Source organism: Bos javanicus, chromosome 19 (assembly GCF_032452875.1).
Source record: "Bos javanicus breed banteng chromosome 19, ARS-OSU_banteng_1.0, whole genome shotgun sequence".
In the NCBI taxonomy this organism is placed as follows: Eukaryota; Metazoa; Chordata; class Mammalia; order Artiodactyla; family Bovidae; genus Bos; species Bos javanicus.
In genome coordinates, this window is record NC_083886.1 from 696,561 (window position 1) to 720,070 (window position 23,510).

Sequence of the window (23,510 nt, forward strand, 5' to 3'; positions counted from 1 at the left end):
TAATTTTCTTGGGCTCCAAAGTCACTGCAGATGGTGACTGCAGCCATGAAATTAAAAGACACTTTCTTGCACCTTGGAAGAAAAGTTATGACAAACCCAGAGAGAGTGTTAAAAAGCAGAGCCATTACTTTACCAACAAAGGTCTGTCTAGTCAAAGCTATGGTTTTTCCAGTAGTCATGTATGGATGTGAAAGTCGGACCATAAAGAAATCTGAGTGCCAAAATAATGGATGATTCTGAACTGTCGTGTTGGAGAAGACTTCTGAGAATCCCTTGGCCTGCAAGAGGCTAAAATAAGTCAATCCTAAAGTAATATTTATTGGAAGGACTAATGCTGAAGCTGAAGCTCCAATACTTTGGCCACCTGAGATGAAGAACTGACTCAATGGAAAAGACCTTGATGCCAGGAAAGATTGAAGGCAGGTGGAGAAGGGGACAATAGATGAGATGGTTGGTTGTCATCACCAGCTCGATGGACATGAGTTTGAACAAGCTCCAGGAGTTGGTGATGGACAGGGAAACTTGATGTTCTGCAGTCCACAGGATTTCAAAGAGTTGGACATGACTGAGTGACTGAAGTGAAGTGAATAGTTGGAAAGTTATTCAAATATAACATTGCAGCAGTTTTGAATCTTTTAAATGTTTACTTTATCTTGGGGCTATGAAATGTGTTTAAGTGTTTGATAAAATGCTTGTGTGAGAAGTTGTGTATGTGCTGGCAAGGTTGTTGGCAGGTTCTTAGCTACACTTTGTCCCAGGTATTGCAGGGGTAAAGAATCTGATTGTCAATGCAGGAAACAAGAGATGCAGGTTTGATCCCTGTGTGGGAAAGATCCCCTGGAGGAGGATATGGCAACCCATTCCAGTATTGTTTCCTGGATAATTCCACAGGCAAAAGAGCCTAACAGGCTATAGTCCATGGTGTTCCAAAGAGTTGGACACAACTGAGTATACACACAACTGGAGTTTGTAATGAATCCTGGAACTTTATATCTCAGGAGGAATTTATCTTTGGTTTTAAGAGTTTTTTAGTAGTGTCTTTTATGTCTTTGTTTCTCAAACTACAAATCAAGGGATGCAACACTGGGATGATGATGGTGTAGAACACTGAGATGATTTTATCAGTGTTGGGAGAATACAAGTAGCTGGGTCATGAGTAAATGAAGAGCAGAGTTCCCTGGTAGATGGCCACGGATGTCAAGTGAGAAGCACAGGTAGAGAAGGTCTTCTTCCTCCCGTTGGAAGAACGGATCTTTAAGACTGAGAGGAGAATATAAAAGTAGATGATGATGACGATGAAGCAGATAATTTCCACTGAGCTGCCATATGTGGAGAAGAGCCACTCATTAAGTGATGTGTCTGTGCACAATAACTTAAGCAAGGGAGGGAGGTCACACACACAAAAAATGATTAATGACATTTTTATCACAGTATTTCAGAATAAACGCAAAGGATGTGTGCACCAGGGAACTCATATTGCCTCCAAAGTATGACAAGACGATCAACCATACGCAGATGCCCCGAGACATCACAGTCGTGTACAGTAAAGGGTTACAGATGGCGACATAGAGATCATATGTCATGGCAGCCAAGATAAAGGATTCGGTATCTGCGAAAGTACAGGCAAAATAAAACTGCAGTGCACAGCCATGACAGGAAATGGACTTATTCTGAGAGAGGAAGTTGACAAGCATTTGGAGAACAATGGTGGAAGAATAACAAATGTCTACAAAGTATAGGTTACTAAGGAAAAAATGCATGGACATTTGAAGATGCGGATCAACCCTGATTAGCATCATCAATCCAATGTTCCCCATTAAAATCATAGAGTAAAAAGTCAGAAGCAGGGGAAACAAGACGAGTTGGAAACCCTAACAGAATAAACTCTGTTACCAAGGTATAGTTTCCATCTATAAAGTCCATATTCTGTGCTGTTTTCTTTTTATAAGAATTCTAACACTCTAAAATATTATATTAATGGAAAAAGAAAAATAGGTATAATGTTATTTTATTGCTTAAATAAACAACCAATTAAATAACCTCAACCCAAACATCCTTTCAAATATAAACTCTGAGAAATATATTTCAGAATTTAGCAGCTATATCTCATGGTTGATAATTACATTTTATTTATCTCATTAATGATGAGTTCTTCCATTGGACAGACATGCATGGATCATATCTGGTTTTTCTTACTTTTCTGTATCCCAAATATAATACAATAGCTGGTAAAGAGGATGAAAGGAATAATGGAGTAAGGAATGAACTGATGATATCAAGAAAAAAATATGTATTATTAAGAACATGTTGACTTAAAGAGAACATCTTGTAATGATAACTAAAGAACAGTTTACTCTTTCTGTCCAGTATTTAATAGATTGTAGTATGTTATATTCTTGACATGGTGATTGCAGTGATGTAATGAAATACATCAGCTTTAAAAAAAAAATGAGAAACTAAAATAGATATTAATGAAATGAAAACAAATGTCAATTAATATCAGATGAGAGTGGGTTTCTAACATGGAAGACTATGGCAATTTCATAAATCCAGGCAAGATATTAAGTAAAGGAGATTAAAGTACTTAACTGCTTTTCTCTGGCATTTTTATAATTCTTGGCTTCTATTAAGCACACATACTGTTCATAGGATTCTCAAGGCAATGGAAGAGTACTAAGTGCAGTACTTGTGTGTAATCTCAAAAATGACATAATGATCAGTTCTTTTCCAAGGCAAACAATGAAAATCACAGTAATTCAAGTCTATGCCCCAACAGCTAATGCTGAAGAAGTTGAGGTTGACCTATTCTGTGAAGACCTACAACACCTTCTAGAACTAAACACCAGAAAAATATGTCCTTTTTAGCATAGAGGATGGGAATACAAAATTAGCAAGTCAAGAGATATCTGGAATAACAGGCAAGTTTGGCAATGGAGAACAAAATAAAGCATGGAAAACACTAACAGAGTTTTGTCAAGAGAACACACTGGTCACAGCAAACACTCTTTCCCAACAACACAAGAGATAACTCTACACATGGGCATAATCAGATGGAAAATACCAAAATCAGATGGGTTATGATTTCTTTCAGCAGAAAGTAAAGAAGCTCTATGTGGTCAGGAAAAACAAAATCTGAAGTTGATTTTGACACAGGTCATCAGCTCCTTATTGAAAAATTCAGGATTAAATTGACAAAAGTAGGGAAAAACACTGGGCCATTCAGGCATGGCCTATGTCAAATCTCTTGTGATTATAAAGTGGAGGTAATAACTAGATTCAAGGTACTAGATCAGGTAGACAGAATGCCTGAAGAACTATGGATGGATGTTCATAATACTATACAGGATGTGGTGACCAAAACCAGCCCCAAGAAAAAGAAATGCAGAAGGAAAAATGGATCTCTGAGAAGGCTTTACAATAGCTGAGGAAAGAAGAGAAGAAAAGCAAGGTGAAAGGGAAAGATATACCCAACTGAATTCAGAGTTCCAGAGAATACAAGGAGAGATAAGAAGACATTCTTAAATGAACAATGCAAAGAAGTAGAGGAAAATAATACAATGAGAAAGACTAAATTCTGGAGTCCAACTCCAGAAACCAGGGATTCAACCTGAAAAGATGGATGGTGTCAGTAAATGAGACAGCCTCTCAGTTTTCTATAGACTGCCTCTTTATTTCAAGTTTAAGATTGTCTTTTATACTTTTACAAAAACATTAGGCCAGAAGTTTGACATTTTCAGTCCCCCCCTCCTAGATTTAGTATCTCCATAAATAATTGTTGCTCTTCAGAGTTTGCTTCAGTGATTCTCTTGGAATCAGCCTTATTATCTATTATCTACCTCTTCTAATGTGTCCTATAGTTAATTTGTGATTACATAGTAACTCATGCTACCTTCCCTCAGTTTACTACTTATCTTCCTGAATCCTGTTTGCCTGTAACATCCTGAGCTCACTATCTCTTAAAAAAGCTTCTAGGTATAGTGTTTCTAAAAATTCTTAACTTCTATTAGCTATAGTAAAATATGCTAACTTTACAAGATTCCTTAAATCTTTAACTTCTAACTATTTTAATTATTTCTAAGCCCTAAATTCAATAAACTCCTTTGCCATAAACATTCTCCTCACAAATAGGCTTCAGATATCAATCCCTCCCATGGCCTCAAGCTATGGTCTATGTGCTCATCCTGGAACACTCTTATGTAAAAGTCCTTGAACAAATGTCAATGATTAACTTTATGAGTGATTTTCTGAACAATGCTGCAGAAGGCTTTGTGCCTTCTTATGCTTCTCTCAAGAACAATAAGCACCTTAATATTCATTTTCAGTCAACTCAGCCGAGGAGAGGAAAAGACAAGTCAGAATTACAAGGTCTAACTCCTTCCGTGCCTGCGGAATGAGGAGAGGGGGGCTGGGGACCGCACCTTCATTTTGTCAGTAATGCCTAACGCGGCTCCTGAAAACTAGAGAGTTCTTTTAAAAATTGGAAGTATCAAGGGAATATTTCACACAAAGATGTGCAAGATAAAGGAGAGAAATGGTAAGCACTTAACAGACGTAGAAGTTATTAGAAAGAGGTGGAAAAATACACAGAAGCACTATACAAAAAATGTCTTAATGACCCAGATAACCGCAATGGTGTTGTTGCTCACCAATAACTGGACAACTTGGAATGTGAGGTCAAATGGGCCTTAGGAAGCATTACTAAAAACAAAGCTAATGGAGGTGATGGAATTCCACTAAGCTGTTTCAGATCCCAAGAGATGATGCTATTAAAGTGCTGCACTCAATCTGCCAGCAAGTTAGGAAAACTCAGCAATGGCCACAGGCCTGGAAAGGTCAATTTTCATTCCAATAACAAAGAAGGGCAATGCTAAAAATGTTTAAACTACTGTACACTTGTGCTTATCTTGCAGGCCAGTAAATTTACACACAAAGTCCTTCAAATTAGACTTCAACAATACATAAACCAAGAACTTCCAGATGTACAAGTTGGGTTTAGGAAAGACAGAGGAACTAGTGATCAAATTTCCAACATTCATTGCATCATAAAGAAAGCAAAAGAATTCCAGAAAAACATCTGTTTCTGCTTCATTGGCCATGCTAAAATTTTTGACTGTGTGGATCATAATAAACTATGGGAAATTCTTAAGGAAATGATAGCATAGGAACACCTTACTGGTCTCCTGAGAAACCTGTATGTGGGCCAAAAAACAACAGTTAGAACTTTTCATGGAGCAACTGACTGTTTCAAGATTGGGAAAGGAGTTTAAAAAAGTTGTTTATTGCCTCCTTGTTTATTTAACTTATATGTAGATACATCATGTGGAATGTCAACTGGGTGAATCACAAGCTGGAATCAAGATTTCTGAGAGAAATATCAACAACCTCACATATGCAGATGATACTCCACTAATGGCAGAAAGTGAAGAGGAACTAAAGAGCCTCTTGATGAGAGTGAAAGAGGAGAGTGAAAAAGCTGGCTTAAAACTCAACTTTCAAAAAATGAAGATCATGGCATCTGGTCCCATCATTTCATGGCAAATAGATAGCTAAAAAGTGGAAAATAGTGACAAATTTTATTTTCTTAGTCTTCCAAGTCACTATGGATGGTGACTGCAGCATAAAATTAAAACACACTTGCTCCATGGAAGAAAAGCTATGACAAATCTTGACAGTGTATTAAAAAGCAGAGACATAACTTTGCTGACAAAGGTTCATATTGTCAAAGCTATGGTTTTTCCAGTAGTCATGAATGAATATGAGAGTTGGGCCATAAATAAGGCTGAATGCTGAAGAACTGTGTTTTTGAATTGCAGTGCTGGAGAATACTATTGAGAGTCCCTTGTACTGAAAAAAGGTCAGACAAATCATCCCCAAAGGAAATCAACCCTGAATATTAATTGGAAGGACTGATGCTGAAGCTGAAGCTCCAGTACTTTGGCCAACTTATGTGAAGAGCCAACTATTTGGAAAAGACCCTGATGCTGTGAAAGGTTGAAGGTAAAAGGAGAAGAGGGCCACAGAGAATAAAATGGTTAGATAACATCACTGAGTCAATGACATGAATTTGAGCAAACTTCAGAGATAAAGAAAGACAGGGAATCCTGTGTTGCTGCATTCCATGGGGTCACAAAGAATCGAGCATGACTTAATGACTGAACGTGGAACACATAGTAAGTGCTGAATAAATATTAACTGAATAAGGTGGGAAAAAATTGGCCATAAGTTAACTTCTAATGCTTAAAATTTTCTATATATATATATATTATTTTCTTCCTCACTAATTATATAGGTGAGCAAACACAATTAGATGCCTTTAATTTTATCCTAGTATAATTCAGGGTGTTGAACCTAAGAGTTCTGTCAATTTCTGTTTCTGGAGTCTCAGAGCTTTTCCTGGTGTAGGAAGAATTTGAATATGACTTGTAAGAGAAAGAAATTTTATTTTAACCTTGAAGGATGACTTGGAAATCTGTAAAACAAATCAACAAAACATACAATGAGCTATGTTACCTTTGCCACAAACAAACGGGTCAAAACAAAATGGTTGGGGTCATTCTATCACTTGGGTAAAAATTATTGACAGCAACTATGCTAAGAACTTTATTGTTCTAGTCTTCTAATTCTTAAAACCATGCTCTGACATAGGCACAGAAAAGTCAAAGAGAAATGGAGTAGTTAGGGTACTGTCTTCTGTTATTACCTCAAAAAGTGTGACTGAGATGCAGCAGCTTGTCAGGAAAGTGGTTCTTATTCTTATTTTGTCTGTTTTCAAGGTATTCAGACTGTTTATAAATGTAAGAGCTATCTTTATACTTAATAAGAATTTCATTAGAATCTCATACTAACTACCTTTGGGCTGTGTGCGATTGCACAATTAGGTGTGGAGAGAGAGAGAGAGAAGTATATTTCTATATATATACACAGCATATATGACCTCGGTTAGACTTTAACGTATACTTTAGAGTACTACATTTACTACATGTATACTATTATATATAACATATCACATATATATATGGATATACTTAGATCAGATCAGATCAGATCAGTCACTAAGTCGTGTCCGACTCTTTGCGACCCCAAGAATCGCAGCACGCCAGGCCGCCCTGTCCATCACCAACTCCCAGAGTTCATTCAGACTCACGTCCATCGAGTCAGTGATGCCATCCAGCCGTCTCATCCTCTGTCGTCCCCTTCTCCTCTTGCCCCCAATCCCTTCCACCATCAGAGTCTTTTCAGAATGAGTGAACGCTTCACGTGAGGTGGCCAAAGTACTGGAGTTTCAGCTTTAGCATGATTCCTTCCAAAGAAATCCCAGGGCTGATCTCCTTCAGAATGGAATGGTTGGATCTCCTTGCAGTCCAAGGGACTCTCAAGAGTCTTCTCCAACACCACAGTTCAAGAGCATCAATTCTTCGGTGCTCAGCCTTCATAGTCCAACTCTCACATCCATACATGACCACTGGAAAAACCATAGCCTTGACTAGATGAACCTTTGTTGGCAAAATAATGTCTCTGCTTTTGAATATGCTATCTAAATTGGTCATAACTTTCCTTCTGAGGAGTAAGTGTCTTTTAATTTCATGCCTGCAGTCACCAACTGCAGTGATTTTGGAGCCCCCAAAATAAATTCTGACACTGTTTCCACTGTTTCCCCATCTATTTCCCATGAAGTGATGGGACCGGATGCCATGATCTTCATTTTCTGAATGTTGAGCTTTAAGCCAACTTTTTCACTCTCCACTTACACTTTCAACAAGAGGCTTTTTAGTTCCTCTTCACTTTCTGCCATAAGGGTGGTGTCATCTACATATCTGAGGTTATTGATATTTCTCCTGGCAATCTTGATTCCAGCTTGTGTTTCTTCCAGTCCTGCATTCCTCATGGTATACTCTGCATATAAGTTAAATAAACAGGGTGACAATATACAGCCTTGATGTACTCCTTTTCCTATTTGGAACCAGTCTGCTGTTCCATGTCTAGTTCTAACTGTTGCTTCCTGACCTGCATACAAATTTCTCAAGAGGCAGATCAGGTGGTCTGGTATTCCCATCTCTTTCAGAATTGTCCACAGTTTACTGTGATCCACACAGTCAAAGGCTTTGGCATAGTCAGTGAAGCAGAAATAGATATTTTTCTGGAAATCTCGTTTTTTCCATGATGCAGCGGACGTTGACAATTTGATCTCTTGTTCCTCTGCCTTTTCTAAAACCAGCTGGAACATCTGGAAGTTCCTGGTTCACATGTTGCTGAAGCCTGGTTGGGAGAATTTCGAGCAGTCCTTTACTAGCATGAGATGAGTGCAACTGTGTGGTAATTTGAGCATTCTTTGGCATTGCCTTTCTTTGGGATTGGAATGAAAACTGACATTTTTCCAGTCCTGTGACCACTGCTGATTTTTCCAAATTTGCTGGCATGTTGAGTGCAGCACTTTCACAGCATCATCTTTCAGGATTTGGAATATCTCAACTGGAATTCTATCACCTCCACTAGCTTTCTTTGTAGTGATGCTTTCTAAGGCCCACTTGACTTTACATTCCAGGATGTCTGGCTCTAGGTCAGTGGTCACACCATCGTGATTATCTGAGTCGTGAAGATGTTTTTTGTACAGTTCTTCTGTGTATTCTTGTCATCTTTTCTTAGTATCTTCTGCTTCTGTTAGGTCCATACCATTTCTGTCCCTTATCGAGCCCATCTTTGCATGAATGTTCCTTTGGTGTCTCTGATTTTCATGAAGAGATCTCTAGTCTTTCTCATTCTGTTGTTTTCCTCTATTTCTTTGCATTGATTGCTGAGGAAGGCTTTCTTATCTCTTCTTGCTATTCTTTGGAACTCTGCATTCAGATGTTTATATCTTTCCTTTTCTCCTTTGCTTTTCACTTCTCTGCTTTTCACAGCTATTTGTAAATCCTCCTCAGACAGCCATTTTGCTTTTTTGCATTTGTTTTCCATGGGGATGATCTTGATCTATGTCTCCTGTACAAGGTCACGAAGCTCAGTCCATAGTTCATCAGGCACTCTATCTATCAGATCTAGGCCCTTAAATCTATTTCTCACTTCCACGGTATAATCATAAGGGACTTGATTTAGGTCATACCTGAATGGTCTAATGGTTTTCCCTATTCTCTTCAATTTAAGTCTGAATTTGGCAATAAGGAGTTCATGGTCTGAGCCACAGTCAGCTCCTGGTCTTGTTTTTCCTGACTGTATAGGGCTTCTCCATCTTTGGCTGTAAAGAATATAATCAATCTGATTTCGGTGTTGACCATCTGGTGATGTCCATGTATAGAGTCTTCTCTTGTGTTGTTGGAAGAGGGTGTTTGTCATGAGCAGTGCATTTTTTTGGCAAAACTCTGTTAGTCTTTGCCCTGCTTCATTTTGTAGTCCAAGGCCAAATTTGCCTGTTACTCCAGATGTTACTTGACTTCTGACTCTGGCATTCCAGTCCTCTATACTGAAAATGACATCTTTTTTGGGTGTTAGTTCTAAAAGGTCTTGTAGGTCTTCATAGAACCGTTCAACTTCAGCTTCTTCAGCGTTACTGGTTGGGGCATAGACTTGGATTACTGTGATATTGAATGGCTTACCTTGGAAATGAACAGAGATCATTCTGTCATTTTTGAGATTGCATCAAAGTACTGCATTTCGGACTCTTTTGTTGACCATGATGGCTACTCCATTTCTTCTGAGGGATTCCTGCCCGCAGTAGTAGATATAATGATTATCTGAGTTAAATTCACCCATTCCAGTCCATTTCAGTTCGCTGATTCCTAGAATGTCAACATTCACTCTTGCCATATCTTGTTTGACCACTTCTAATTTGCCTTGATTCACGGACCTGACATTCCAGGTTGCTATGCAATATTGCTCTTTACAGCATCGGACCTTGCTTCTATCACCAGTCACATCCACAGCTGGGTGTTGTTTTTGCTTTGGCTTCATCCCTTCATTCTTTCTGGAGTTATTTCTCCACTGATCTCCAGTAGCATATTGGGCACCTACTGACCTGGGGAGTTTCTCTTTCAGTATCCTATCATTTTGCCTTTTCATAGTGTTCATTGGGTTCTCAAGGCAAGAATGCTAAAGTAGTTTGCTATTCCCTTCTCCAGTGGACCACATTCTGTCAGATCTCTCTACCATGACCCACCCATCTTGGATTGCCCTACAGGCATGGCTTAGCTTCATTGAGTTAGACAATGTGGTCCTAGTGTGATTAGATTGACTAGTTTTCTGTGAGTGTGGTTTCAGTGTGTCTGCCCTCTGATGCCCTCTAGCAACACCAACCGTCTTACTTGGGTTTCTCTTACCTTGGGCGTGGGGTATCTCTTCACAGCTGCTCCAGCAAAGTGCAGCCATTGCTCCTTACCTTTGATGAGGGGTATCTCCTCACTGCCACCCTTCCTGACCTTCAACGTGGGATAGCTCCTCTAGGCCCTTCTGCACTCATGCAGTCAGGGCTGCTTGGATGTGGGGTTGGTCCTCCTGGCCACCGTCCCTGGCCTCAGGCATGGATATACGTAAGTCTTTAATAATTACAACAATATTCACATGGTTACACTATGGATTAAATTAGGAATTTTATCCATCTATGTAAACTTTCTTGTCACATTTTAGACAGGCTGACATATAGTAGGTGTAGGATAAAAATTAATTGCAGTTACTTCACTGCTGTCTCATATTTAGCTTATATTTAAAACTATATTTACAACTATGTGGTGGGAAAGCTTTATTAATAATAGTTATCTTTTATATAATTATTGTGATTTGAAATGCAATATTCTAAACACTACATATATTTACTTAAAGGTCACTGAAAAATATACTAACAAAATTACACAGCAGTTACTATCACTATCATTGTTCTTTTAAAGTTGAGGGATTTAAAGCACAGACAGCTGGAGAGCTAAGACGTAATGAAAACTGGATTGGAACCCAAGCTCCTTACTCCAAAGCTTAAGATAGATCTGCTCTCCATGAGTCAGATTCATATTATTAATTTCGCATTTTGCATAAGAACACTGAAGCTTAATATTTCAAGGCATTTGGGGAGTAGTTTACAGGTATAATACAAATTCAGATGTGTGTGAAGTCAAACTCATGATGTCAATCATGAAGGTGACTAGGGCATTAATAAGTGTGGTCACCATGAGACAGACTGAGGTGAAAGTTACTGAATGACTCACATATTTACTGAAAACACAGAACATTACTCTCAGGGACTCTCACTGAACATATTTTCTGATAGCTAAGATGTGCATGTAGTGATTTGAGTGAGAAGAGAAGGATGAGGGGACAAGTAGGAGAATATAGCAAATGTTAGATTCTTGCTTTAAACAGTTATGAACAACAACAACAAAAAAAGCCAGTCAAAATGCAGTGATTCACTAAATACTTCACAAACCCAAGAAAACAGCATTGGAATAGAAAGTAAATTAATTGAAACTATCAGGTAGCCAGCTATGTTTCATTTCACTATGTGTTAACAAAAATCTTAATTAAATAAAAACTGTTTCAGATCACTATATAAACTATAGAGTAATGAACAATATAGGTTTGTGGGAATGATACTAACTGATAAATGTGATTTCTTAAGTATTTAGACACATATTCTTCCTCTCATATCCACAAAAGTCTATTTTTGTACCAATAAAGCCAAGCTGGTAACCACAGATTCTACTTACCAAGAAAGGAGCTATTTTCCTATTACCTGAATGAATAATTTCACCAACAGAATCAAGGACTTTTACATACATTCAAATATCATTAGGGAACTAATAAGTGAAGATTCCAATGGGATCTCATTTCCAAGAAACTCCTAGGGTATAATTAGTAGGTTATTGCCATTGTGATTTTTTTTCTATTTCTGGATTATCTGTTTTATTGTTTTGATCTACATGTTTATCTTCACTGGATTATCATACTGTTATGATTCCTACAGCTTCATATTAAATCTTTTTTTAAAACTTTTATTTATTTATTTTTTAGAGGCCAATTACTTTACAATATTGTATTGGTTTAGCCATACAATGACATGAATCCACCACAGGTGTACATGTGTTCCCCATCCTGAACCCCCCTCCCACTTCCCTCCCCATCCCATCCCTCTGGGTCATCCCAGTGCACCAGCCCGAGAACCCTGTATCTTGCATCAAACCTGGACTGGCGATTCATTTCACATATGATAATATACATGTTTCAATGCCATTCTCCCAAACCATCCCACCCTCGCCCAAAGACTGTATATTCATGTCTCTTTTGCTGTCTCGCATGCAGCATTATCATTGCCATCTTTCTAAATTCCATAAATACTATATTGGAATTTTTCTTTCTGGCTTACTTCACTATGTATAATCAAATCCAGTTTCATCCACCTCATTAAAACTGATTCAAATGTATTCTTTTTAATGGCTGAGTAATATTCCATTGTGTATATGTACCAAAGCTTATTTATCCATTCATCTGCTGATGGACATCTTGGTTCCTTCCATGTCCTGGCTGTTATAAACAGTGCTGCGATGAACATTGGGGTGCATGTGTCTTCCTCAATTCTGGTTTCCTCAGTGTGTATGCCCAGCAGTGGGATTACTAGGTCATATGGCAGTTCTATTTCCAGTTTTTTAAGGAATCTCCACACTTTTATCCATAGTGGATGTACTAGTGTGCATTTCCACCAACAGTGTAAGAGGGTTCCCTTTTCTCCACACCCTCTCCAGCATTTATTGCTTGTAGACTTTTGGATAGCATCCATTCTGACTGGTGTGAAATGGTACCTCATTGTGATTTTGATTTGCATTACTCTAATAATGAGTGACCAGAGCGCTAAGCACAGGCGGCTGCAACCAGTGCACTAAGCATAGCCGAGAGGAGCTACCCCACGTCCAAGGTCAGTGACAGAAGCCGGGAGGACCCCATGCCCAAAGGGCTGCGGCCAGGAGGAGTTACCCCACGTCTGAGGTGAGGGGCAGCAGCCGAGAATGCCAGGCTGTGACAGCGCAGGAACAACCTAGAGGAGCTACACCACATCCAAGGTCAGGGGGGGCGGCCGAGAGGAGCTACCCTGCATCCGAGGCCAGGGGCGGCGGCCAGGAAGAGCAACCCCACGTCCAAGGAGCCGTGGCTGTGCGGGCTCAGGAGGGCCTAGAGGAGCTATCCCACGTTGAAGGTCAGGAAGGGCGGTGGTGAGGAGATACCCCTCGTCCAAGATAAGGAGCAATGGCTGCGCTTTGTTGGAACAGCCATGAAGAGATACCCCACGCCCAAGGTAAAAGAAACCCAAGTAAGATGGTTGGTGTTGCTAGAGGGCATCAGAGGGCAGACACACTGAAACCATACTCACAGAAAACTAGTCAATCTTATCACACTAGGACCACAGCCTTGTCTAACTCAATGAAGCTAAGCCATGCCCATGGGTCAACCCAAGATGGGTGGGTCATGGTAGAGAGATCTGACAGAATGTGGTCCACTGGAGAAGGGAATGGCAAACCACTTTAGCATTCTTGCCTTGAGAACCCAATGAACAGTACGAAAAGGCGAAATGATAGGATATTGAAAGAGAAACTCCCCAGGTCAGTAGGTGCCCAATATGCTACTGGAGATCAGTGGAGAAATAACTCCAGAAAGAATGAAGGGATGAAGCCAAAGCAAAAACAACACCCAGCTGTGGATGTGACTGGTGATAGAAGCAAGGTCCGATGCTGTAAAGAGCAATATTGCATAGCAACCTGGAATGTCAGGTCCGTGAATCAAGGCAAACTGGAAGTGGTCAAACAAGAGATGGCAAGAGTGAATGTTGACATTCTAAGAATCAGCGAACTGAAATGGACTGGAATGGGTGAATTTAACCCAGAAGACCATTATATCTACTACTGCGGGCAGGAATCCCTCAGAAGAAATGGAGTAGCCATCATGGTAAAAAAAAAGAGTCTGAAATGCAGTACTTTGATGCAATCTCAAAAATGACAGAATGATCTCTGTTCACTTCCAAGGCATACCATTCAATAACAAAGTAATCCAAGTCTATGCCCCAATGAGTAAAGCTGAAGAAGTTGAACGGTTCTATGAAGACCTACAAGATCTTTTAGAACTAACACCCAAAAAAGATGTTCTTTTCATTATAGGGGACTGGAATGCAAAAGTAGAAAGTCAAGTAACACCTGGAGTAACAGGCGAATTTGGCCTTGGAATAGGGAATAAAGCAGGGCAAAGACTAACAGAGTTTTGCCAAAAAATGCACTGCTCATAACAAACACCCTCTTCCAACAACACAAGAGAAGACTCTATACATGGACATCACCAGATGGTCAACACCGAAATCAGATTGATTATATTCTTTACAGCCAAAGATGGAGAAGCTCTATACAGTCAGGAAAAACAAGACCAGGAGCTGACTGTGGCTCAGACCATGAACTCCTTATTGCCAAATTCAGACTTAAATTGAAGAGAATAGGGAAAACCATTAGACCATTCAGGTATGACCTAAATCAAATCCCTTATGATTATACCGTGGAAGTGAGAAATACATTTAAGGGCCTAGATCTGATAGATGGAGTGCCTGATGAACTATTGACTGAGGTCTGTGACATTCTACAGGAGATAGGGATCAAGACCATCTCCATGGAAAAGAAATGCAAAAAAAAAAAAAACCAAAATGGCTGTCTGAGGAGGCCTTACAAATAGCTGTGAAAAGAAGAGAAGCAAAAAGCAAAGGAGAAAGGGAAAGATATAAGCATCTGAATGCAGAGATCCAAAGAATAGCAAGAAGAGATAAGAAAGCCTTCCTCAGCAATAAATGCAAAGAAATAGAGGAAAACAACAAAATGAGAAAAACTAGAGATCTCTTCAAAACATTAGAGATACCAAGGGAAAATTTCATGCAAAAAAGGGCTTGATAAAGGACAGAAATGATATGGACCTAATAGAAGCAAAAGATATTAAGAAGAGATGACAAGAATACACAGATCTGTACAAAAAAGATCTTCACGACCCAGATAATCACGATGGTGTGATCACTGACCTAGAGCCAGACATCCCAGAATGTGAAGTCAAGTGGGCCTTAGAAACCATCACTACGAAGAAAGCTAGTGGAAGTGATGGAATTACAGTTGAGCTATTTCAAATCCTGAAAGATCATGCTGTGAAAGTGCTGCACTCAAAATGCCAGCAAATTTGGAAAACTCAACAGTGGTCACAGGACTGGAAAAGGTCAGTTTTCATTCCAATCCCAAAGAAAGGCAATGTCAAAGAATACCCAAACTACCGCACAATTGCACTCCTCTCACATGCTAGTAAAGGAATGCTCAAAATTCTCCAAGCCAGGCTTCAGCAATACGTGAACCGTGAACTTCCAGATGTTCAAGCTGGTTTTAGAAAAGGCAGAGGAACCAGAGATCAAATTGTCAACATCCGCTGGATCATGGAAAAAGCATGAGTGTTCCAGAAAAACATCTATTTCTGCTTTATTGACTATGCCAAAGCCTTTGACTGTGTGGATCACAATAAACTGTCGGAAATTCTGAAAGTGATGGGAATACCAGACCACCTGATCTGCCTCTTGAGAAATTTGTATGCAGATCAGGAAGCAACAGTTAGAACTGGACATGGAACAACAGACTGGTTCCAAATAGGAAAAGGAGTACGTCAAGGCTGTATATTGTCACCCTGCTTATTTAACTTACATGCAGAGTACATCATGAGGAACGCTGGACTGGAAGAAACACCAGCTGAAATCAAGATTGCGGGGAGAAATACCAATAACCTCAGATATGCAGATGACACCACCCTTATGGCAGAAAGTGAAGAGGAACTAAAAAGTCTCTTGATGAAAGTGAAAGTGGAAAGTGAAAAAGTTGGCTTAAAACTCAACATTTAGAAAATGAAGACCATGACATCCCGTCCCACCACTTCATGGGAAATAGATGGGGAAACAGTGGAAACAGTGTCAGACTTTGTTTTTCTGGGCTCCAAAGTCACTGCAGATGGTGACAGCAGCCATGAAATTAAAAGACGCTTACTCCTTGGAAGGAAAGTTATGACCAAACTAGATAGCATATTCAAAAGCAGAGACATTACTTTGCCAACAAAAGTTCATCTAGTTAAGGCTATGGTTTTTCCAGTGGTCATGTATGGATGTGAGAGTTGGACTGTGAAGAAACTGAGAGCCGAAGAATTGATGCTTATGAACTTTGGTGTTGGAGAAGACTCTTGGGAGACCCTTGGACTGCAAGGAGATCCAACCGGTCCATTCTGATGGAGATCAGCCCTGGGATTTCTTTCCAAGGAGTCATGCTTAAGCTGAAACTCCAGTAGTTTGGCCACCTCGTGCAAATAGTTGACTGATCGGAAAAGACTCTGATTATGGGAGGGATTGGGGGCAGGAGTAGAAGGGGACGACAGAAGATGAGATGGCTGGATTGCATCACTGACTCAATGGACGTTAATCTGGGTGAACTCTAGGAGTTGGTGATAGACAGGGAGGCCCGGTGTGCTGCGATTCATTGGGTTGCAAAGAGTTGGACACGACTGAGCGACTGAAGTGAACTGAACTGAATAATGAGTGATATTGAGCATCTTTTCATGTTTTGTTAGCCATTTGTACGTGTTCTTTGGAGAAATGTCTGTTTAGTTATTTGGACCATTTTTTGATTGTGTCACTTATTTTTCTGGAATTGAGCTGCAGGAGCTTCTTGTATATTTTTGAGATTAATTCTGTCAGTTGTTTCATTTCCTATTATTTTCTTCCATTCTGAAGGCTGTCTTTTCACCTTGCTTATAGTTTCCTTTGTTGTGCAAAAGCTTTTTAATTTTAATTAGTTCCCATTTGTTTAATTTTTGCTTTTATTTCCATTATTCTGGAGTTGGTTCATAAAGGATCCTGCTGTGATTTATGTCTGAGAGTGTTTTGCCTACATTCTCCTCTAGGAGTTTTATAGTTTCTGACCTTACGTTTAGATCTTTAACCCATTTTGAGTTTTTTTGTGTGTGTGTGTATGGTGTTAGAAAGTGTTCTAGTTTCAATTTTGTACAAGTTGTTGACCAGTTTTCCCAGCACCACCTGTTAAAGAGATTGTCTTTTTTCCATTGTATATTCTTGCCTCCTTTGTCGAAGATAAGGTGACCATAGGTGCGTGGATTTATCTCTGGGCTTTCTATTTTGTTCCATTGATCTATATTTCTGTTTGTGCCAATACCATACTGTCTTGTTGAGTGTGGCTTTGTAGTAGAGCCTGATGTCAGGCAGGGTGATTCCTCCAGTTCCATTCTTCTTTGTCTAGATTGCTTTGGCTATTCAAGGTTTTTTGTATTTCCATAGAAATTGTGAAATTATTTGATCTAGTTCTGTGAAAAATACTGTTGGTAGCTTGATAAGGATTGCATTAAGTCTATAGATTGCTTTGGCTAGTATACTCATTTTCACCATATTTATTCTTCCTATCAATGAACAAGGTATATTTCTCCATCTATTTGTGTCCTCTTTGATTTCTTTCACCCGTGTTTTATAGTTTTCTCTATATAGGTCTTTTGTTTCCTTAGGTAGATATATTCCTTACATACTGATAATTAAAGTAACAACTCAATTTAGGAAATTTTAACTCTTGGTAATATTGTGTTTGGTTTTACTGACACTTGGAATTTCATGAAGACCCCCTTTATGGTGGAAGTTCTTTGTAAATAGTATTTTTTTAAATGTAACTCCCATTATTTAAATTATTTCAAAAACCACACGGAAGTTCCCAAAAATGTTATTTGATATAATCAGCACTGAAATTTAATCTTTTTTGTGACATTGAAGAATAAGCCCAGTTGAAGCATCTGTAGAACTTTTAGTATGTGCTTTCTGAAAAGATGGAAGGAGTTTTAAATTAGGTGTCTTATGCCTGAGAGTATCAAAGAGAAGCAAAACCATCCCAGTAAGTTAACATATATTTTCATCATAATTTCATTAATCTTACAAGCATTTGTATGACAATATCACTAAAAAATTATATTTTTGCTGTGCTCAGAAAAACTTTCAGAACTTTGTGTAATTACACAGTATTAAAATATCAAAATATCAAACCTGGATATCTGTGTAACCCCAAACACACAGTTGTCTTCCTTTCACAATATTTGCCAAATTTTAAGTTACTCGGGGTAAGAGATTAAATATATACACCAGAAACTTCTGAAACACAAAAGTAGATATTTTTCTATTCCCTTCTTGCTGAGGTAACAAAGAAAGTTCAAGTTCTTATGTGAAAACCCTGGATTACCATGCCCCAGCAAAGGGATGAGCTGGAGATACCATGCATGTTGCCAAAATCATAAGTATAAATTTTCGATTGGATGGAGCTTGAGTGTGTTTGTGTGCGAAGTCACTTTAGTTGTATCCAACTCTTTGCGACCCGATTGGCCACAGCCAACCAGGCTCCTCAGCCCATGGGATTCTCTAGGCAGGAACACTGGAGTTGTTTGGCATTCAATTTCTCCAGGGCATCTTTCAGACCCAGGGATCAAACCTGCATCTTTTATGTCTCCTATATTGGAAGGTGAGTTCTTTACTACTAGCGCCAACTGGGAAGCTCTGGATGGAATCTATCAGTGACAATTTCACCAGAATAATGACTGAACTCTCTTTGGTGGGAAAGATTTTCTAGAATATCTTTCAGTTCAGTTCAGTCACTCAGTCATGTCTGACAATTTGCAACCTCATGAGTCACAGCATTCCAGGACTCCTTGTCCATCACCAACTCCTGGAGTTCACGCAAACTCATGTTCATTGAGTCGGTGATGCCATCCAGCCATCTCATCCTCTGTCGTCCCCTTCTCCTCCTGCCCCCAATCCCTCTCAGCATCAGGGTCTTTTCCAATGAATCAACTCTTCGCATGAGGTAACCAAAGTATTGCAGTTTCATCTTCAGCATCAGTGCTTCCAATGAACACACAGGGCTGAGCTCCTTTAGGATGGACTGGCTGGACCTCCTTGCAGGCCAAGGGACTCCCAAGAGTCTTCTCCAATGCCACAGTTCAAAAGCATCAATTCTTTGGTGCTCAGCTTTCTTCACAGTCCAACTCTCACATCCATACATGATCATTGGAAAAACCATAGCCTTGATGAGATGGAACTTTGTTGGTGAAGTAATATCTTTGCTTTTCAATATGCTATCTTTTGGTCATAACTTTCCTTCCAAGGAGTAAGTGTCTTTTAATTTCATGGCTGCAGTCACCATCTGCAGTGATTTTAGAACCCCAAAAGATAAAGTCTGACACTGTTTCCATTGTTTCCCCATCTATTTCCCATGAAGTGATGGGACAAGATGCCATGATCTTAGTTTTCTGAATGTTGAGCTTTAACCTATCTTTTTCACTCTCCCCTTTCACTTTCATCAAGTGTCTATTTAGTCCCTTTTCACTTTCTGCCATAAGGGTGGTGTCATCTGCATATCTGAGGTTATTGATATTTCTCCCAGCAATCTTGATTCCAGCTTGTTCTTCTTCTAGGCCAGCATTTCTCATGATGTACTCTGCGTATGAGTTAAATAAGAGGGTGTCAATATACAGCCTTGACGTACTCCTTTTCCTATTGGGAATCAGTCCGTTTTTCCATGTCCAGTTCTAACTGTTGCTTCTTAACCTGCATATAGACTTCTCAAGAGGCAGATCAGGTGGTCTGGTATTCCCATCTCTTTCAGAATTTCCCACAGTTTATTGTGATCCACACAGTAAAAGGCTTTGGAATACTCAATAAAGCAGAAATAGATGCTTTGCTGGAACTCTCTTGCTTTTTGATAATCCAGCAGATGTTGGCAATTTGATCTCTGGTTCCTCTGCCTTTTCTAAAACCAGCTTGAACATCTGGAAGTTCATGCTTCACATATTGCTGAAGCCTGGCTTGGAGAATTTTGAGCATTACTTTACTAGTGTGTGAGATGAGTGAAATTGTGTGGTAGTTTGAGCATTCTTTGACATTGCCTTTCTTTGGGATTGGAATGAAAACTGACCTTTTCCAGTTCTGTGACCACTGCTGATTTTTCCAAATTTGCTGGCATATTGAGTACAGCACTTTGACAGCAGCATCTTTCAGGATTTGAAATAGCTCAAATGGAATTCCATCACCCCCACTAGCTTTGTTCATAGTGATGCTTTCTTAGGCCTACTTGACTTCACATTCCAGGATATCTGGCTCTAGGTGAGTGATCATACCATTGTGATTATCTGGGTCGTGAAGCTCTTTTTTTGCATAGTTCTTCTATACAAAATTGCTTCTTAGAACCTCTTCTTAATATCTTCTGCTCCTGTTAGGTTCATACCATTTCTGTCCTTTATTGAGCCCATCTTTGCATGAAATGTTACCTTGATATCTCTAATGTTCTTGAAGAGATCTCTAGTCTTTCTCATTCTGTTGTTTTCTTCCATTTCTTTGCATTGATCACTGAGGAAGGCTTTCTTATCTCTTCTTGCTATTCTTTGGAACTCTGCATTCAGATACTAATATCTTTCCTTTTCTCCTTTGCTTTTCACTTCTCTTCTTTTCACAGCTATTTGTAAGGCCTCCTCAGACAGCCATTTTGATTTTTTGCATTTATTTTCCATAAGAATGATCTTGATCCCTGCCTCTTATACAGTGTCATGATCCTCCATCCATAGTTCATCAGGGACTCTGTCTATCAGATCTAGTCCCATAAATCTATTTCTCGTTTCCACTTTATAATCATAAGGGATTTGATTTAGGTCATACCTGAATGGTCTATTGGTTTTCCCTACTTTCCTCAATTTAAGTCTGAATTTGGCAACAAGGAGTTCATGGTCTGAGCCACAGTCAGCTCCTGGTCTTGTTTTTGCTGACTGTATGAAGCTTCTCCATCTTTGGCTGCAAAGAATATAATCAATCTGATTTCGGTGTTGACCATCTGGTGATGTCCATGTGTAGTCTTCTCTTGTGTTGTTGGAAGAGGGTGTTTGCTATAAGCAGTGTGTTCTCTTGGCAAACCTCTATTAGTCTTTGCCCTGCTTCATTCCCTATTCCAAGGCCAAATTTGCCTGCTACTCCAGGTGTTTCTTGACTTCTTACTTTTGCATTCCAGTCCCCTATAATGAGAAGGAAATCTTTTTTGGTCTTTAGTTCTAAAAAATCCTGTAAGTCTTCATAGAACTGCTCAAGTTCAGCTTCTTCAGTGTTACTAGTTAGGGCATAGGCTTGGATCACCATGATGTTGAATGGTTTGCCTTGGAAATAAACAGAGATCATTCTGTTGTTTTAAAGATTGCATCCAAGTACTGTATTTTGGACTTTTTTGTTGACCACGATGGCCATTTGATGACCATTTGATGATCATTTCTTCTAAGGGATTTCTGCCTGCAGTAGTAGATATGATAGTCATTTGAGTTAAATTCACTCATTTCAGTCCATTTTAGTTCATTGATTCATAGAATGTCCACGTTCACTCTTGCCATCTCCTGTTTGACTACTTCCAATTTGCCTTGATTCATGGGCCTAAAATTCCAGGTTCCTACACAATATTGCTCTTACAACATCAGACCTTGCTTCTATCACCAGTCATATCCACAACTAGATATTGTTTTTTCTTTGGTTCCATCCCTTCATTCTTTCTGGAGTTATTTCTCCACTGATCTCCTGTAGCATACTGTGCACCTATCGACCTGGGGAGTTCCACTTTCAGTATCCTATCATTTTGCCTTTTCATACTGTTCGTGGGCTTCTCAAGACAAGAATACTGAAGTGGTTTGACATTCCCTTCTCCACAAAGTCCAGTGACCACATTCTGTCAGACCTCTCCATCATGACCCATCCATCTTGGGTGGTCCCTCACGGCATGGCTTATTTTCATTGAGTTAGTCAAGGCTGTGGTCCATGTGATCAGATTGGCGAGTTTTCTGTGATTATGGTTTTAGTGTGTCTGCCTTCTGATGCCCTCGCGCGACACCTCCCGTCTTACTTTAGTTTCTCTTACCTTGGACTTGGGGTATCTCTTCATGGCTGCTCCAGCAAAGCATAGCTGCTGCTCCTTACATTGGATGAGCTTGCCTCTCCTGACCTTGAACGTGGAGTAGCTCCACTCAGCCCTATGTGCCCACTCAGCCACCACTCCTTGGACATGGGGTTGCTCCTCTCGACCACCGCCCCTGACCTTGGATGTAGGGTGGCTCTGTTATAGCCATGTAATGGGCTTCTCCAGTGGCTCAGAGTTAAAGAGTCTGTATGCAATGCAGGAGACATAGGAGACCTGGGTTCAATTATTGGGTAGGGAAAATCCCCTGAACGAGGGCATGGCAACCCATTCCACTATTCTTGCTTGGAGAATCCTATGGACAGGGGAGCACAGTGACAAGATACAGCCTTGACATACTCCTTTTCCTATTTGGAAACAGTCTGTTGTTCCATGTCCAGTTCTAACTGTTGCTTCCTGACCTGCATACAAATTTCTCAAGAGGCAGATCAGGCGGTCTGGTATTCCCATCTCTTTCAGAATTTCCAACAGTTTATTGTGATCCACACAGTCAAAGGCTTTGGCATAGTCAATAAAGTGGAAATATATGTTTTTCTGGAACTCCCTTGCTTTTCCGATGATCCAGCAGATGTTGGCAATTTGATCTCTGGTTCCTCTGCCTTTTCTAAAACCAGCTTGAACATCTGGAAGTTCATGGTTCACATACTGCTGAATTTCACGGATCACATTCTCCTGGCTTGGAGAATGTTGAGCGTTACTTTACTAGCGTCTGAGATGTGTATCGCAATTGTGTGATAGTTTGAGCATTCTTTGGCATTGCCTTTCTTTGGGATTGGAATGAAAACTGCCCTTTTCCAGTCCTGTGGCCACTGCTGAGTTTTCCAAATTTGTTGGCATATAGAGTGCAGCACTTTCACAGCATCATCTTTCAGGATTTGAAAAAGCTCAACTGGAATTCCATCACCTGCACTAGCTTTGTTCGTATTGATGCTTTCTAGCATCACTTGACTTCACATTCCAGGTTGTCTGGCTCTAGGTGAGTGATCATACCATCATGATTATCTTGGTCATGAAGATCTTTTTTGTACAGTTCTTCTGTGTATTCTTTCCACCTCTTCTTAATATCTTCTGCTCCTGTTAGGTCCATACCATTTCTGTCCTTTATCGAGCCCATCTTTGCATGAAATGTTACCTTGGTATCTCTAATTTTCTTGAAGAGATCTGTAGTCTTTCACATTCTGTTGTTTTCCTCCATTTCTTTGCATTGATCACTGAGGAAGGCGTTCTTATCTCTTCTTGCTATTCTTTGGATCTCTGCATTCAGATGTTTATATCTTTCCTTTTCTCCTTTGCTTTTCATTTCTCTTCTTTTCGCAGCCATTTGTAAGGCCTTCCAGTGGCTGCAAAGGCGTCCAAGTGTGGGCGGCTGCAATGGTGCACATGTGCGACTGAGAGGAGTATCGCACGTCCGAGGTCAGGGGCAGAAGCTGGGAAGACTTTATGCCCACAGGACAGTGGCCAAGAGGAGGTACCCCACGTCTGAGGTCAGGGGCGGCGGCCGAGAGT

General features: G+C 39.8%; 1 pseudogene; it reads right to left on the reverse strand.

Moving 5' to 3' along the window:
* Positions 1-994: 994 nt before the first annotated feature.
* Positions 995-1,923, reverse strand: LOC133231538 (olfactory receptor 5I1-like; annotated as a pseudogene).
* Between the last annotated feature and the right edge of the window lie 21,587 nt (positions 1,924-23,510).